Source organism: Boleophthalmus pectinirostris, unplaced genomic scaffold, assembly GCF_026225935.1.
Source record: "Boleophthalmus pectinirostris isolate CB_2022bp ecotype Guang Dong unplaced genomic scaffold, ASM2622593v1 HiC_scaffold_20, whole genome shotgun sequence".
In the NCBI taxonomy this organism is placed as follows: domain Eukaryota; kingdom Metazoa; phylum Chordata; class Actinopteri; order Gobiiformes; family Gobiidae; genus Boleophthalmus; species Boleophthalmus pectinirostris.
In genome coordinates this window covers 1,324,200-1,340,448 of record NW_026571153.1, presented here as the reverse complement: position 1 = coordinate 1,340,448, position 16,249 = coordinate 1,324,200, and the positions used below count along the sequence as shown (strand labels likewise).

Below are 16,249 nucleotides of genomic sequence, written 5' to 3'. Positions count from 1 at the left end.
TATCTGAGTAAATTAAAAAGACTTAAATTAAAAACATTTGACTTTATTTGAGTCAATTTAATTTGACGAGTAAAATTATTGACCAATGGAATAAGTGTTTTTTTTATTAACTCAAGCAACATTCGAGTTTGTTTCTTATTTTACGTTCAATTATAAAAGTTGTTTTTCTTATTTTAATTTATATTTTAAGCACAAAAAGTCTTGTTCCATTTGCAGATCATTTTACTTCAAGAGAAATTTACTCAAATCAAGATAAAATTTTCTTAATTCAAGTCGTCTTAACAGAACAAGATTTTGAGTTTTTGCAGTGTTTTATTGTTTGGAAAATCCTTTTATTCACTGAAACCAACATATGAACCTGTTTTATTTGTTTCCCCTCCCCTTGCTCTCCGTGCTAAGTCACTCCCCCTTCAGAGTTTTTCACTTTGACTAAATGTGTCCGTGTGTGTTTTGTCTCTAGGTCTTCTCCTTGTCCGTGGACATTCTCCCGTCGTGCCAGGCTTCTCTGGTGTTCCTCAGAGCTTTGGTCCTTTTGGGGTCGACCACCACGTACTCCACACGTGCGCGCCCGCCTCGTGCGCGCTCGCCTCGTGCGCGCTCGCCTCGTGCGCGCTCGTCCTCCGCTCCGGGCGTCTCCTCGGCGCCGCTCTGCCCCTCGGCCGGAGAACGCTTCTGTAAACACAAAACAACAATATTCTGTGTTAGTGTCAGAATCACTGAGTGTGTTTACATGCACATCAGTAACCCAGTTATGATCGGGTTTTTTGAGTATCCCGGTTTCTTGATGGTGCATGTAAACACAGTAACCCGGTTTCAGTAACCTGTTATGGCAGTGTCCTGGTTATTAGAAACTGGGTTACTGTAGCTGGTTTATTCCGATAGTAACTGGGATACTTGTGGCATGTAAAACAGTATCCCAGTTACTACAACATAAACCTGAGTCTGCATGCGTCCAAAAGACACTTTCCAGTCTTTCAACACAACAGTAGTGACATAAATAAATTGACCAACATAAATAAAGTGACCAAACGAGTGAAATGACTGTAAAATAAAGAGCTGCGCTAAACCTGCACACGTACAATCTGCACTCGTACGACCTGCACTCGTGTGACGCTGAAAAGCTAAAACATGAACTATCTCCTATACTCTATACGCACAGAACACACTTACCATCATTAGCGCCTCTTCTGTCACAGAAATAACACACATAATCCACAGAGTCGTGTCATTTAATCAAAAAAAAAAACTGATCACATCAGCGGCGCAAGGAGCGAGTTGTTTTTATCGCCGCTAACAGTTTATGCTAATTAGCCAAACGGTCTTAAGTTTCGTTTCTGTAAAACGTAAACAAATGTGATCAGAGCTGAATGATCTGATCAAACGGGCTGATGTGTCTATAGTGTTTATGGTTTATATGTTGTAAAGTTGAGTTTATTTATGCAGAAGATTTGAATGAAGAATCTGCACAGTGGATTGTGGGAGATCTCGTAGCTCCTTAGCTTCTTTATGCTAAAGGAGCTCCACGGTTTGTATTTTTCCTGGTTTATGAAATTGATTTAAGTTCATTTTTGCGCCTGCGCATTTGTAAGATTATGTCAAGAAACCGGGACACTCCATTTGATCATGTACACGCGGATATGAGTGTCCCGGTTTCTCAGTGCTCATGTAAACACAGTAACACGAATACTGACATAACCGGGATATGGCTAATAACCGGGTTATTGATGTGCATGTATACGCACTCAGTGAGTTTTAGAGTTTTAGAGTTTTCACACACGAGGACAGTTCAGATCAATATTGTTCAGATGCAGTTTTGTGTTGAAATACTGTGTGTAAAATCAGAGGTTATAGTTTTTGGCCCTAGCTCCCTAAATTCTTCTTCTTCTGTAGACCTGGGTTCATTAAACCATTTAGTGAAGCCAGTTGTTACAAATTTAGGAGTCAAAATGGACCCAGATCTAAAACTTGATCACCAAATTAGTGCTGTTGTAAAAGCTAGTTTTTTCCAGCTAAGACAACTGGCCAAAATTAAGCCTATTTTGTCAATGGAACATTTTGAAACTGTCATACATGTGTTTGTGACGACTAGATTGGATCACTGTAATGCACTTTATGTTGGTGTCAACCAAAATGCACTTTCCCGGTTGCAACAGGTCCAAAACTCAGCGGCTCGACTTTTAACTGAAACCCGGAAACACAAGAGCGTCTCACCTGTTTTAGCTTCTCTCCATTGGCTCCCAGTGTCTTTTAGAGTCGATTTTAAAATTCTTTTATTCACTTTTAAGTGTTTGCACGGCCCAGCGCCCTCCTGCCTCACTGACTTGATCCACCCTTTTGTCCCCTCTCGCACTCTCAGGTCTGCAGACCAACTCCAGCTCACCGTCCCAAAAACTAAACGTAAACTTTGTGGGGACCGTGCATTTTCTGTTTCTGCCCCTCGGCTCTGGAACCAGTTGCCATTAGTGATCAGAGGCCGAGTCTGGACCTGTTTTTAAATCACTCTTAAAAACGTATCTTTTTTCACTGGCTTTTAATAAGTGACATGTATATCTTGTCGAGTATTTTGCTGTTTTTTATGTTTTTAATGATTGTATTGTATGTGTATCATATATTTTCTTCTATTGTCTGTCCTGTGTTTGTGTACAGCACTTTGGCGAACTGTAAAGTTTTTAAAGTGCTTTATAAATAAAGTTGGTATGGTACTGTGAATCCTCATGTTTTTGAGTTTGGTTTGAGAAAATAGAGAGTCCTCCCGAGTTAAATTTTTTGAGAATGTGTCGTCCCAAAAACCAGAGCTACAGTAACAGCAGAAATATTAAATGAAGTAAATCAAAACCTGGAACTGAAATGCACAATGTTTTATTATAGCCTAAAATCTCGTCTTCATTTTCACGTCATTCTCGTTGATCCGATCTCGTGTCTTGTCTCGTCTTGTGGAATTTGTATCTCGTCCCACCTCTTCCCCTTCCAGGCCAATATAAAAATGTCACATATGAGTCGCAAACCTATTTACTGCTTGATCACTGCTGGTACGTGGACTTATCACCCTTTTATTTAGAATATCTGAGTGAATATTTATGACTATTTAGTAGTGCTGTCAAAAATATCATATTACTAACGAGTTAATGCCAAACAATTTTAATGCTGTCGGGTGGGCGTGGTCTGTTTCTTACCTGTCGGGTGGGCGTGGTTTGTTTCTAAACTGTCTAGTGGGCGTGGTCTGTCTCTTACCTGTCGGGTGGGCGTGGTCTGTTTCTATCTGGTGGGTGTGGTCTGTTTCTTACCTGTCTAGTGGGCGTGGTCTGTTTCTTACTGTCGGGTGGGTGTGGTTTGTTTCTAAACTGTCTAGTGGGCGTGGTCTGTTTCTTACCTGTCGGGTGGGCGTGGTCTGTTTTTTACTATCTGGTGGGCGTGGTTTGTTTCTAAACTGTCTAGTGGGCGTGGTCTGTTTCTTACCTGTCGGGTGGGTGTGGTTTGTTTCTAAACTGTCTAGTGGGCGTGGTCTGTTTCTATCTGGTGGGCGTGGTCTGTTTCTTACCTGTCTAGTGGGCGTGGTCTGTTTCTTACCTGTCCAATGGGCGTGGTCTGTTTCTTACCTGTCGATTGGGTGTGGTCTGTTTCTTACCTGTGGGTTCTAGTGGGCGTGGTCTGTTTCTTACCTGTCTAGTGGGCGTGGTCTGTTTCTTACCTGTCGGGTGGGAGTGGTCTGTTTCTTACCTGTCTAGTGGGCGTGGTCTGTTTCTTACCTGTCTAGTGGGCGTGGTCTGTTTCTTACTTGTCTAGTGGGCGTGGTCTGTTTCTTACCTGTCCAGTGGGCGTGGTCTGTTTCTTACCTGTCGATTGGGTGTGGTCTGTGTCTTACCTGTCGGGTGGGCGTGGTCTGTTTCTTACCTGTCTAGTGGGCGTGGTCTGTTTCTTACCTGTCTAGTGGGCGTGGTCTGTTTTTTACCTGTCGGGTGGGCGTGGTCCGTCCCGTGTGCAAGTCCAGGTCCAGGTACTCGATTGGTTTGTCTCGGTGTCGCCGTAGTAACGGGCTGCAGCTGACTCCGCCCTCTGAGGCTCGGTGCAGCATCAGCCGCAGCGACTGGACACAAACAAGAGAACAGAACAGTTTAAAGCCACACTGTGTAACATTTCTGCTGGAGGGTCCATCAAATGCTTTTCCCCACGGAGATGTTATTGCTTTATCTGGAATGTTCCGCAGTGTGGCATTAAACCTTTCTAACTTCACGGAGACCAAGTTACAGGTCAAGTTGCTGTATGTCTTTCAAGGTATTAAAAAAAAAAAAAAGTAGAACTGTTTAATGTCACACTGTGGAACCAGACCTAAAACCAGGACCAAACCAGGACTAAACCAAGACTAAACCAGGACTAAACCAGGACTAAACCAAGACTAAACCAGGACTAAACCAAGAGAAAACTAGAACTAAACCAAGAATGAACCAGGACCAAATCAGACGTAAAACCAAATCCAAACTAGGACCAAACCAGGAGAAAACTAGGACTAATCTAGGACAAAACTAGAACAAAACCAAGAATAAACCAGGCATGAACAAGGACTAAATCAGGACCAAACCAGGACTGAACCAGACCTTAAACCAGCACCCAACTAGGACCAAAACCAGGACTAAACCAGGAAAAAAACAGGACTAAACCTGGACAAAACTAGGACTAAACCAAGAACAAACCAGAGCTAAACTAAGAATAAAACCAGGATCAAACCAGGACTGAACCGGGACTAAACCAGGAACAAACCAGACCTTAAACCAGGACCAAACTAGGACCAAACCAGGACTGAACCAGGACTAAATCAGGACTAAACCAGGACAAAACCAAGAATAAACCAGAGTTAAACTAAGAATAAAATCAGGACCAAACCAGGACTGAACAAGGACAAAACTAGGATTAAACCAGGACTAAACCAGGCCTTAAACACGGACCATAGTAGGACCAAACCAGGACAAAGCTAGGACTAAACCGGAACTAAACCAGGACCAAAACAGACCTTAAACCAGGACCCAACTAGGACCAAAACCAGGACTGAACCAGCACCAAACCAGGTCAGAATGTGTGTTTTTCTAGGTATTTTTGAGCTGTAAAACCACCTGTAATTGAATAAATGTAAAATACAGCTGTTTAAAGTCACACTGTGGAACATTCCAGGCAGAGGAATGATGTCTCCAAAGAAACGAGCAGGTGACGGACCCTCCACCATAATGACAGTTATTTGCAGACGTGTTTTTAACGTCCAAAAACTCTTTCACTCTTTGCTTTTATTATTGGTGAAAGTTTGGCGTTACCGATTCGCCGCTGCTGAAGCTGAGGTTGGACGTTGTCATGGCGACGTAGTTGTCGTCGGGCTCGGAGTCGGAGGACGGAGACGAGCTGTGGGCGCTGCAGGGGGCGTCGTCACGGCGACAGGACGGGCTGACAGAGACACAGAGGAGAGGTCGGGTTTACGTTCAGGAGACTTTTCTCACAACGTCCGGGAGTGTAAGACGACTCGAAATAAGAAAGTAAAATGATCTGCCAGTGGAACGAAACTTTTTGTGCTTAAAATATGAAAATACATCTTTGCTACACTTAAAATAAAATAAATAAAAAAAAGAAAAGAAACTAAATCGACTGTTGCTTGACTTAAGAAAAGCAAACTTATTCCATTAGTAGATCATTTTACTTTTCAAGTTTAATCAACTCAAATAAAATAAATTGTTCTTAATTTAAGTCATTTTAACTTATGTAGATATTGTTTTTTTTTTTTTTTCAAAGTGTAACATTAGTGAACTTCTGAGCAAATATAATGTTATGTTCATGAATAAAACAGAAGGAACTTGTTCACTCAGACTCATTCTACAATTAAAATTTAAAAAATCTATTTCATGATGTGGATATTTGCACAGACGTGTTCTGAAGTTTTCTTAAACTGTTTGTGTCATTCCAGCCCTTTTCAATTCACCTGAAGTTGCCTGCAGTGTCCTTAAACATCCACAAGAGGGCAGCAAACAACAACAAATGAGACAGATATTTTGTTACAGGTCCCGTAGAGTTTATGACACAGGACAGATAAATGTGAAAAGGAGAGAAGAGTGGGGAGAGACATACAGTGCTGATAAAAGAAAAAGAAAGACTTACTCCCGTGTGAATGTTCGAGTGACGGGCGAGCGCACGGGGGGGCGGGACTTCCTGCCAGTCCTGCTGCTGCACCGACGCCATGTCCAACGGAGCCGGTCTCACTGGAACAATACACACGTACAAAATGAATAAATAAAAAGTACAAGAATAAATAAAAGAATGTGTTTTGTAAAGAATACCTTTTGTTTTCTGTGTCGGGTCTGAGTCTGGTTTCTCTGACGTTGAGGTCACACTGACTCCTGCAACATGGAAAATATCTGAACAATGCAAAAAAAAATACTTTTTTTAATTTATTTTTGTATTTAAAAATACAGTGTCCCAAAAGCTCAACCTGAAAACTGAACAAAAATAAAACATGACATATAAAATCTTCATCTGTTTCTGTACATTCTGTGAAAATTTGAGGTGATTTCAACAAGAATTGCCAAATTTTGATGTCAATTTTTTGGGATACCCTGTTAAGACTGTGATCCATGTTTTCATCTGAAGGACTGAGAATTTTCAAAACAATAACGACGTGTGACAGTTTGGGCGACAAACTTTTTTTTTTTTTTTTACTGATAGAAATGACATAACCTTATGTGTAAACCATGACATGTGATGCACATTTGAGGATGATACAAAATCAGTTTTTGGGAGTATTTCAGCCAACACGTGTCAAACAACAAAATTTAAATTCTACAAATTTTTTTTTTTTTTTATGTCTAAAATTAAAGATTACTCATCTTTAATCTCTTATTTAAGTAGGATAAGGTTTTAAAAAGTTTAAAGTGCCTTGTGACGAGGACACACGCTGCTGTGGACAGGCAGTGTGCTGAGGTTGTGTGTAGTGGTGTGTGTGTGTGTGTAGTGGTGTGTGTAGTGTGTAGTGTGTAGTGGTGTGTAGTGGTGTGTGTAGTGGTGTGTGTAGTGGTGTGTGTAGTGTAGTGTGTGTGTAGTGTGTGTAGTGGTGTGTGTAGTGGTGTGTGTAGTGTGTGTAGTGGTGTGTGTAGTGGTGTGTGTAGTAGTTGTGTGTAGTGGTGTGTGTAGTGGTTGTGTGTAGTGGTGTGTGTAGTGGTGTGTGTAGTGGTGTGTGTAGTGGTGTGTGTAGTGGTGTGTGTAGTGGTGTGTGTAGTGGTTGTGTGTAGTGGTGTGTGTAGTGGTGTGTGTAGTGGTGTGTGTAGTGGTGTGTGTAGTGGTGTGTAGTGGTGTGTGTAGTGTGTAGTGGTGTGTGTAGTGGTGTGTGTATGGTGTGTGTAGTGGTGTGTGTAGTGGTGTGTGTAGTGGTGTGTGTAGTGGTGTGTGTAGTGGTGTGTGTAGTGGTGTGTGTAGTGGTGTGTGTAGTGGTGTGTGTAGTGTGTGGTGTGTGTAGTGGTGTGTGTAGTGGTGTGTGTAGTGGTGTGTGTAGTGGTGTGTGTAGTGGTGTGTGTAGTGGTGTGTGTAGTGTGGTGTGTGTAGTGGTGTGTGTAGTGGTGTGTAGTGGTGTGTGTAGTGGTGTGTGTAGTGGTGTGTGTAGTGGTGTGTGTAGTGTGTGTGTAGTGGTGTGTGTAGTGGTGTGTGTAGTGGTTGTGTGTAGTGTGTGTGTGGTGTGTGTAGTGTGTGTGTGGTGTGTGTATGGTGTGTGTAGTGGTGTGTGTAGTGGTGTGTGTAGTGGTGTGTGTAGTGGTGTGTGTAGTGGTGTGTGTAGTGGTGTGTGTAGTGTGTAGTGGTGTGTGTAGTGGTGTGTGTAGTGGTGTGTGTAGTGGTGTGTGTAGTGTGTAGTGGTGTGTGTAGTGTGTGTAGTGGTGTGTGTAGTGGTGTGTGTAGTGGTGTGTGTGCGCGGTGTCCGCTGGCTCCACACAAACGCACAAACTACACTGACAAACAACACATGCTCCCGCACACCGGTTCAAGTTTATTGCCGACAGCAGTGGCTGTAATGAAACGCGATCACACTCGACGACTGTCAGACCTCAAGTCCGTGACAAGACCGAGTCCAAATGCCAAAAAAAAGACCATTAAAAAACGGTCTTGAGTTTTATGACACCACTTTGTTGTGATGACATTTACGGCCGCGCAGCTCACACTGGACAACAGTTTTCTAACAGAACATTTGTTTCTTTATGAAATCGTTTTAGATCAGGGGACACCAACCTGTTGCTCATGAACATATTCGTATTGTTCTAAATAACTCAAATTTAATTTCATTAAATGTCTTTTACCAAATCTGCTCTTACTGCAGACAATGTGAACAAGTTTGTTTTTCTGGACAAAAATCTGAAGCTTGAGTAAAAGTTCACGCTGAAAATGTTAGTTCTGCTCTTTTGAAAAGTTTTGTTTACTGTTTACAGGGAATTTATTTTTTTTATAATATTTCAAACATTTGTTGCTTATTTGAGAATATTTGATTTCACTTATTAATTTTATCAAGCAGCACTTTGACTTTACTTTCCTGTGTGTATAATGTTCAAACTAAAAATTCCAAACAGAACCAAAAGTGAAACGAACCGTGACCTCAAAACAGAGGAACGTACTGAACCGAGAGTTTTGTACCGTTACACCCCTAGATATTTACCACTGTAAACATGTCATTGTCTTTGTGCACTAATAAATAGAGAATAGTTGTACAAATCTGAGGCTCTGATATTTACTCCATTTCTTGCGACCTCTAAAATGAGTAGGTCTGCGTTTTTGTTTTGTAAAGATAGATCACCAGAGGAAAAAGGATGGAGACCCCTGTTTTAGATCAATATTGTGGTTTAAAATGTCACAGTTAGAACAGAATGATCCACATGAGTCAGAAATTACGACTATCGAAACACAAACACTTCAGGTCTGATAAAGTAAAGCGCGTTATTATCACTTTCACTCTGACGTTGATTCTGTATTTTCCAGAAAAGCGTCGAAAACGTCGTACTCCGCGTGTTTCTCGCTCTCACCTTTGCGCGGCTTCAGGTTGCGGTGGATGGGCGGGGGCTCGTTGCCGGGGGCGACGGCGGGACTCCCTCGAGGGGGCGGAGTCACGGGGGACGTGCGGAAGCCCATGTGAGCGGGGGGCGGGACCTGGCGGCCCAAAGACGAGGAGTCGCACGGGGCGGGGGGAGGGGCGGGGCCATGACGGCGGGCGGCAGCGGCGTCATGGAAACGTAGTTGGCTTCGTGAGGCGGGAGAGAGGAGGGAGGGGCGCCGGATCTGTGGAAGAAAGAGCAGATAGTCAAAATACTGAGATCTGACAGTTAATATCTGTTTCATACCATTACTAGTCCTATTAAAACACTATTGTACGTCACTTTAGTATCAAGAGGAGTCGCCCTCTGCTGGTGCATGCTAACTGTAGGCACCGCTCTGTCTGAAGCTCTGTGTGTCCGAGCAGGTCTGTCCCTAAGAACACCGTCCCCGGGGAGAGAATGTGAAGACGCACACGCCTGTTTCGTTATCTGCTGCACTCCACGCACTGAACCCTTTCATTACCAAACGAACACTAAACTCAGGGTCTGTTTACACGAGAATGTTTTGTGGGTAAAAATGACAAAATATTTTATGGGAAGTGTCTTTCGTTTAGCGCAGGGGTGTCAAACATCCGGCCCGGGGACTGGATCTGGCCCACCAAGACCTTTAATCTGGCTCTTGGCTGATTTTCTACTCAAATATTTTAATTATATTTTAAAACCTGAAGACAGAATTTGCAATTTTTCGCACACGATTCACAGTCGAAACCTCTGATAAATGAAATAATAGATTTACAGTTTCTACTTTTGTGAGCAGGTTTCCTCAGTAATGAAAATTAATAAAACAAATCTGCGCTCAACACATGACACACAAACACTTGAATGACATTCTGAAGACAGCAGCTCCTCAGGACATGGTGCCTGATGTTGATGTACTTGTGCAGACTAAAAGATGCCAATTTTTTAGCGGCAAAAAGAAAACATGACTAAATTTTATGAAATGCATACAAGTTCATGTTAAAACATTGTGTTGAAATTGCATTTTTCAATTGTTGTTGTTAATAATATTATAATATTTTGTCAAAGAAAGAGTTCATCAATTCAAAAAGATTTCTGTAATAGATTTGTGTTTCTCTGCACAAATATTTGAACTTATTGTTATTTTTGGGGTTTATATGACATGAGTTTTCTGATCCGGCCCCTTTGGGATCAAAGTCGGTTGGACACGACCCCCGGACCAAAATGAGTTTGACACCCCTGATTTAGAAGGTGATGGCGTTTTGGGGCTTAAAAATGCAAAAATCTGAAACCACCCTCCAGAGTATCCAGTTGAATAGGCTCTGCCGTGGCATTTCCGTCTACACTGACCAAGACTTTGGTCAGATGTACTCAGGTCACGTACACATTTACGTCACTTACATACAGGACACAGAAACATTTCAGATGGCATGCATACACAATCGAATTCCACATGTTTTTGCGTCACCCACTCGTCTAAACACAGAATAAAAAGTGAAGACACGATGCCACTTTTGCGTCTTCTGCTCAGACCCTCATCATATAAACGTAGACTTTATTTTTCATAACCTCTCCAGTGTGTTCTGCCGCTACTAAGGGTGCACACTCAGAAGCGCCAGTTTTGCCAATCTAAATCATGCTAAATTGATCATTTACTTTTCATTTACCCTCAGGCTGATGTACAGTAAATGTCACTGGGACGTGTGTGGGACGATACCTCGGGGCGATGGGAGGTTCTGTGGTGGCGGCGCTCATGGGAACGTAGTTTTCATCGGCCTCATCTTCCTCAGAACACACACTGCCCAACGGAACGAGCCCCTTGTTCAGCTGAAGAAGAACACACCAGAAGATAAATGTGCAGGTTTGTGTTTTAAACATATGTGAATGAAACAAAACACAACTTCAGGTCTGTTTGCGACGAGGAAAAAACGTTAGAACACAGAACAGAAAATAGTGGAAAAAGAAAAGTTTGTTGGTGTAAAAGCAGAAACTCCAGAAAGAACTTACAAAATATGTGTTGAAACTCTCACTGAACTCAAAGATGCTCGCTCGGTCCGACACAGAGCGAGGAGTGGACGAAGATTCTGAAACACAAACAGCAAAAAAACACAGTGAGTGTGTTTACAGCACATCGGTGTCCCGGTTCTGATCAGGTTTTTTGAGTGTCCCAGTTTCGTCATGGTGCATGTACAGTATAGGCATTATCCCGGTTTCAGTATCCCAAAAAAGGCATTATTCCATTTATGAGAAACTGAGATAATGTAGCTGTTATATTTCGATAGTAACTGGGATACTGTGACATGTAAACGCAGTATCCTGAATACTGCAACATAAAGTTGAGTCACATGCGCCCAAAAGACAAACACGTTTCAGGCCCCGTCCACACTAGTCCATATTTGGATCATTTTCATTGTAGTTGCAGTGTTGTTTCACACTAATCCGATGGAAAACGGCTCCAGCTTCCACGAATTCATGTTGGTCCAGATGTGATGGGGACTGTGTGACTCCTGAAAACACTGATCCTCTGATGTAGGTCTGTCACTGTCAAGTCATTCACCCACAAAACACTAAGAGACACAACATCTGTCCATTCATATAAACGGTCTATGCGTATGATCGTACGCAAAGTTTAACATGAACCACCTCCAACACGACAGAAACACAGAACAGACTCACCATCAGCAGAACACCCCTCTGTCACAGAAAGAACACTCATATTCCACTGAGTCGTGTCCTTTAGTCTGATAGAAGTTGAACCACATCAGCGACACAAGGAAAGAGCTGCTTTTATCAGAGCGATTAGTTTATGTAAATGAGACATGTGGTTTTAAGTTTCATGTCTGTAAAACATAAACAAATGTGTCAAAGCTGAATTATAATGTCAAACGGGCTGATGTGGCTCTACGGTGGTTATGTTTATATGTTGTAAAGTTGAGTGCATTTAGGCAGAAGATTTTAGTGAAGAATCTGCTGCAATATAGAGCTTCAATAGTGTTTGGAAATGTTTGGTTTGATGTGTGCAGTGGATTGTGGGACTTCAGAGCTCCTCACGCTGGTTAGAACCTCCTGAGTTTCCTCTGCCAAAGGAGCTCGTGGTTGTTTGTATTTTTCCTGGTTTATTAAATATATAATTTTGGTGCTTGCGCATTTGTAAACTTATGTCAATAAATCCCGAAACCTGAGCTACAAACAGCGGGGCTAATGCTAACGGCTAATGCTAACGGCTAATGCTAACGGCTAATGCTAACGGTTAAAGCTAGCGGAGTGAATGAACAATGGATAATACTAAGCCGCGGGCCAAAGTTCACGTTATTCGAGCTGGAAAACTTTAATCTGAAATCCTTGAAGAAAGACGCTTTGTTTGGTTTGTGCTCAGGTCGAGTTCTGGAATTTGAAGAGGAGGGCACCGGGTTCAGGCGTGAAAAAAAAAAAAAACTGTCGATGTTTGTACTTTGTAAGCGGCGATTTGTGTTGGAGTTTAATGGTTTAATATTTTGCCAGGGGAAGTTTAGACAATTTACTGTATTTCACTGCATTTTAGAGCTTCTCCTAAACCACAGCTCAATGTGTAGGCTATATTTATTTTTTGTTTTTTGTTTTTTTTTTCCTGACAGTGTCTACGTCCTGCTCCTGTCACCTCGCACACACAGGAGCTTAGGACGAACTCTACAGACTTTAGCAAATGGACTGAACCAGGACTAAACCGGTCTCAGTCCTGGTCTGGTCCCAGTCTCAGCCCAAACCCAGGACTAAACCAAAACTGAACCAGGACTGAGTGTGGAGATGGGCCCGGAGGTGCCCCCGTGTAGACTGTCAGGTGATCGGGACTGAAACCGGGACCAGACTGGGACTGAGACCAGGACTGACACCAGTTCAGTCCTGGTTTAGTCCTGGTTCAGTCCAGCATCAAGCCGTTATCCGTTTTTTTTTCCATTTTTCATTTAAACACAAAATCGCAAACTGCAAAAACAAATCATTATCTGTCTGTTTTGTTTTTTCATTTTGGTTTTGGAGACAAATAATAAAGAAAATAGTTGTTTTTTCATTTTCTTTTTTCTTTTATTTTGAAAAACAAATGAACCAATGAAACAAGGATTTTTAGCCTTTATCTGGACATTATCCTGTATTTATCTTGTATTTATGATGAGATGCTGCTGCTGAGGTGAGTCTGTCCCCTAGTTCGCGACACTGCAAACTTTTCCAGCTACGATTTATGTACGCATCAGGTTTTCATCAAATAAAAAGTGGAGTTTGTTCTGTGTCTCCACAAAAGCTGACTTTGCAGAGGCAAGAAACATAAATTTTAAAGTGAAAAAATGCATAGTGTCCTCAAACGGTTGATGTTCGAAAACTTTTATTAATTTTTTAAATTTTATTTCAGCAAAAGGCCTTTATCTGTATATAACATGGTTGCCAGCCCAGATCAGAGTCCTGCACCGGGTCTATTTTGTGGACACCCAAATAGTTGCTGAAACGGTCGGGTCACGTGAATCAAATGAACGACGAACGAGAGAAAAAACTTGACTTGTTTCCAGGGCGTCTGTTGCCCTGGAAACAAGTGCCCGGTCCCGGTCCTTTTCCAGAACGATGGACCAGACTGAGAGAGACTTTAGTATTTTTATTACATAAAACCATCAGTGGAGGAGATCGACTCAACGACTCCTGGTTAAGTCCTGGTTTAGACCTGATTCAGTCTTGATGTAGTCCAGGTGCAGGACTCTGGCCCAGGTGCTCTTATCTCCACCTCTTACCTGAGTTTGTGCGTCCTGGCAGAGTGGTCGTGTTGCTCCTGTTCTGTCCGGCGGTCTCTCCAGCGCCCCCCTGTGGTTCGGCCCCAGATCGTGGGAGCGCGGCCGGCCTCGCGGCGCTCTCGGGCAGGGCCGGGATCGCCGCGGGTTTGGGGGGCCTCGGCGGCGGTTGGGGAGCGACAGCCTGGACCTCGGCCGGGGTGAGGGAGTCGACGCTGGGGGTGGAGGACGGGCGACGCAGGCACCGGGGCATCTGGTACACGCCGGGGGGGACGGGAGGGGTGAGCGGGCGGGCGTCTCCGGACAGGTGGACAGGGGCGGCACGCAGGTGCAGGTCCAGGGAGTGTTTTCGTGGGTGAGGCGACGGGTGACAGCGAGATCTGGACGAGGGTCTGTCCAAGGTCCTACAGAAACGAAAAAAACAAAACAAAACATGAAAATATCAAGATTTTAAAAATCTGTGTCGTTCATTCATTTGTTTTTCAAAATGAAAAAAAAAAAAAAGAAAACCTGAAAAAAAAAAGAAGTTTTTCTTTCACTTGGACTGGACTACTTGGACCTCCAGTCCCTGGTTCATGGTTCAGGCTTGTTTGAGTACTGGTTTGGTCAGTCCAGTTTTAGTCCTGGTTTAAACTTGTTTTAGTTCTGGCTTAGTCCTGTTTTAGTCCTGGTTCAGTCTGAATTATTATTTCTGTGTAAACTCCAAGAAAAATATTTTAATTTGGAACTCTTAATTCTTAATTTAAAAACCTGATGTAAACTTTATGGACAGTTTTCAGAGTTTACCCTGGTCTGTATGGATCCGGCCCAGAGTCCAGGGACTGGCTGAAACCCTGGGCGGTCCAGGGGGCGGTCCAGGGGGCGGTTCTGTGTGAGGAGGAGGGAGGAGGAGGAGGAGGGGGGAGGAGCGAGGGCGAGGAAGAGCAGGAGGAAGAGGAGGAGGTGGCGATGCACGGTCCAGGGAAGAGCTCGCTGTAGTCTGTGTCCAACGACAGGGACGAACCTGCCGGGGGTCTGTGGAAAACAACAACAACAACAACAACATGAACGCCGAGTCAAAGCGGAAACGAGCGAGTCACATGTTCACGCGTTTCCATGGAGACGCAACACACACATCAGGAAATACTTGCAAGGAGATAAGATAAAATAATCCTGTTTACATGCATCACGAATTTTGGACTTCCGGTCATCATGCAATTCATACTGGGAAGGATCCTCCGAAAAAGTGAGCATCAAACCTCCATGTTTCTATTGTCAAAGTCGATCTTTTCAAGTCTTTTGAACCATATCACTTTTGGTTTCTAGGTTCTGATATTGTCATATTTTAGTTTTGGGATTCGGACATCGTAATTGTGTGGTTGTTGGATCCTAACAGCGGAAAACGACTCGAGAAATTGTGTTTGTGAACTTCATAAATGCAAAAGTGAATCAGATGTGTGTGACTCAAACCTCCGTTCAAACTGTTTCTCTTCCCAATGGAATTGAAAAATAGTGAAAGGTGAAGGTGATGGGCAGGATTGATCCACAGGAAGAACCAAAAAGGAAACATTTGACTGACTAAGAAATCATCCCGAGTTTACAGAGAACATTTTGTATGTGGAGTGACGACAAAACAAAATCCTGATCCCTCGCTCAACCTCGTTTATGAATTTAAAAATTCAACGCCAAAGTGAAAGGCTCCAACTGTTCACCAAGAAACACCTTCTACTGCAAAGACCAAGACGTGATGTTTCTGTAAAACCAGGGGTTTCAAACAACTGGGCCGGGGGCTGGATCCAGCCCTCTGAGACCTTTAATCTGGCCCTCGGCTGATTTTCTACTAAAATATTTTAATGATATTTTATATTAAAATCGTGTTAATTTTCTGTGGTGTTTATCACAGCAGCGTCTCCAGCGTCTCTGTACGTGGCCCCTCCCACCAGAGCAGCACAAATGAAGACTTGTCTCTTTCCAAACGCTCTTAAAGGACGATCGTTTTGACTGTTGACCGTGACACCCTCATCAGAAAAATGTCCAACATGAGAAAAGTGGAGCCGAGTGCAGGATTTTACAACAAAAATGCACTTATTCCTATTTACATACAAGTTGAAATTGTATTTTTCTTACCAATATTATAATATTTTGTAAAAGAAAGAGTTCATCAATTAAAAAAGATTTCTGTAATAGATTTGTGTTTCTCTGCACAAATATTTGAACTTATTGTTATTTTTGGTTTATATGACATGAGTTTTCTGATCCGGCCCCTTCGGGATCAAAGTCGGTTGGATACGGCCCCCGGACCAAAGTGAGTTTGACACTCCTGATGTAAAACCACAAGAACAAGAAAGTGCAAGCTCAGTCTGTTTGGCTTCTCGCTTAACAAACAGGATTTGCGTTTCTGTCCAAATGTTTTGCACCACGTAAGAACCAGCCACGGTCCTCGAGCAGAGAGGACAGGCCCGGACA

The 16,249-nt window shown here is 42.9% G+C and overlaps 1 pseudogene; it reads right to left on the bottom strand.

The window, feature by feature from the left end:
• Nucleotides 1-218: 218 nt before the first annotated feature.
• Nucleotides 219-16,249, bottom strand: part of LOC110173600 (GRB2-associated-binding protein 1-like) — a 38,879-nt pseudogene continuing 22,848 nt past the window's right edge.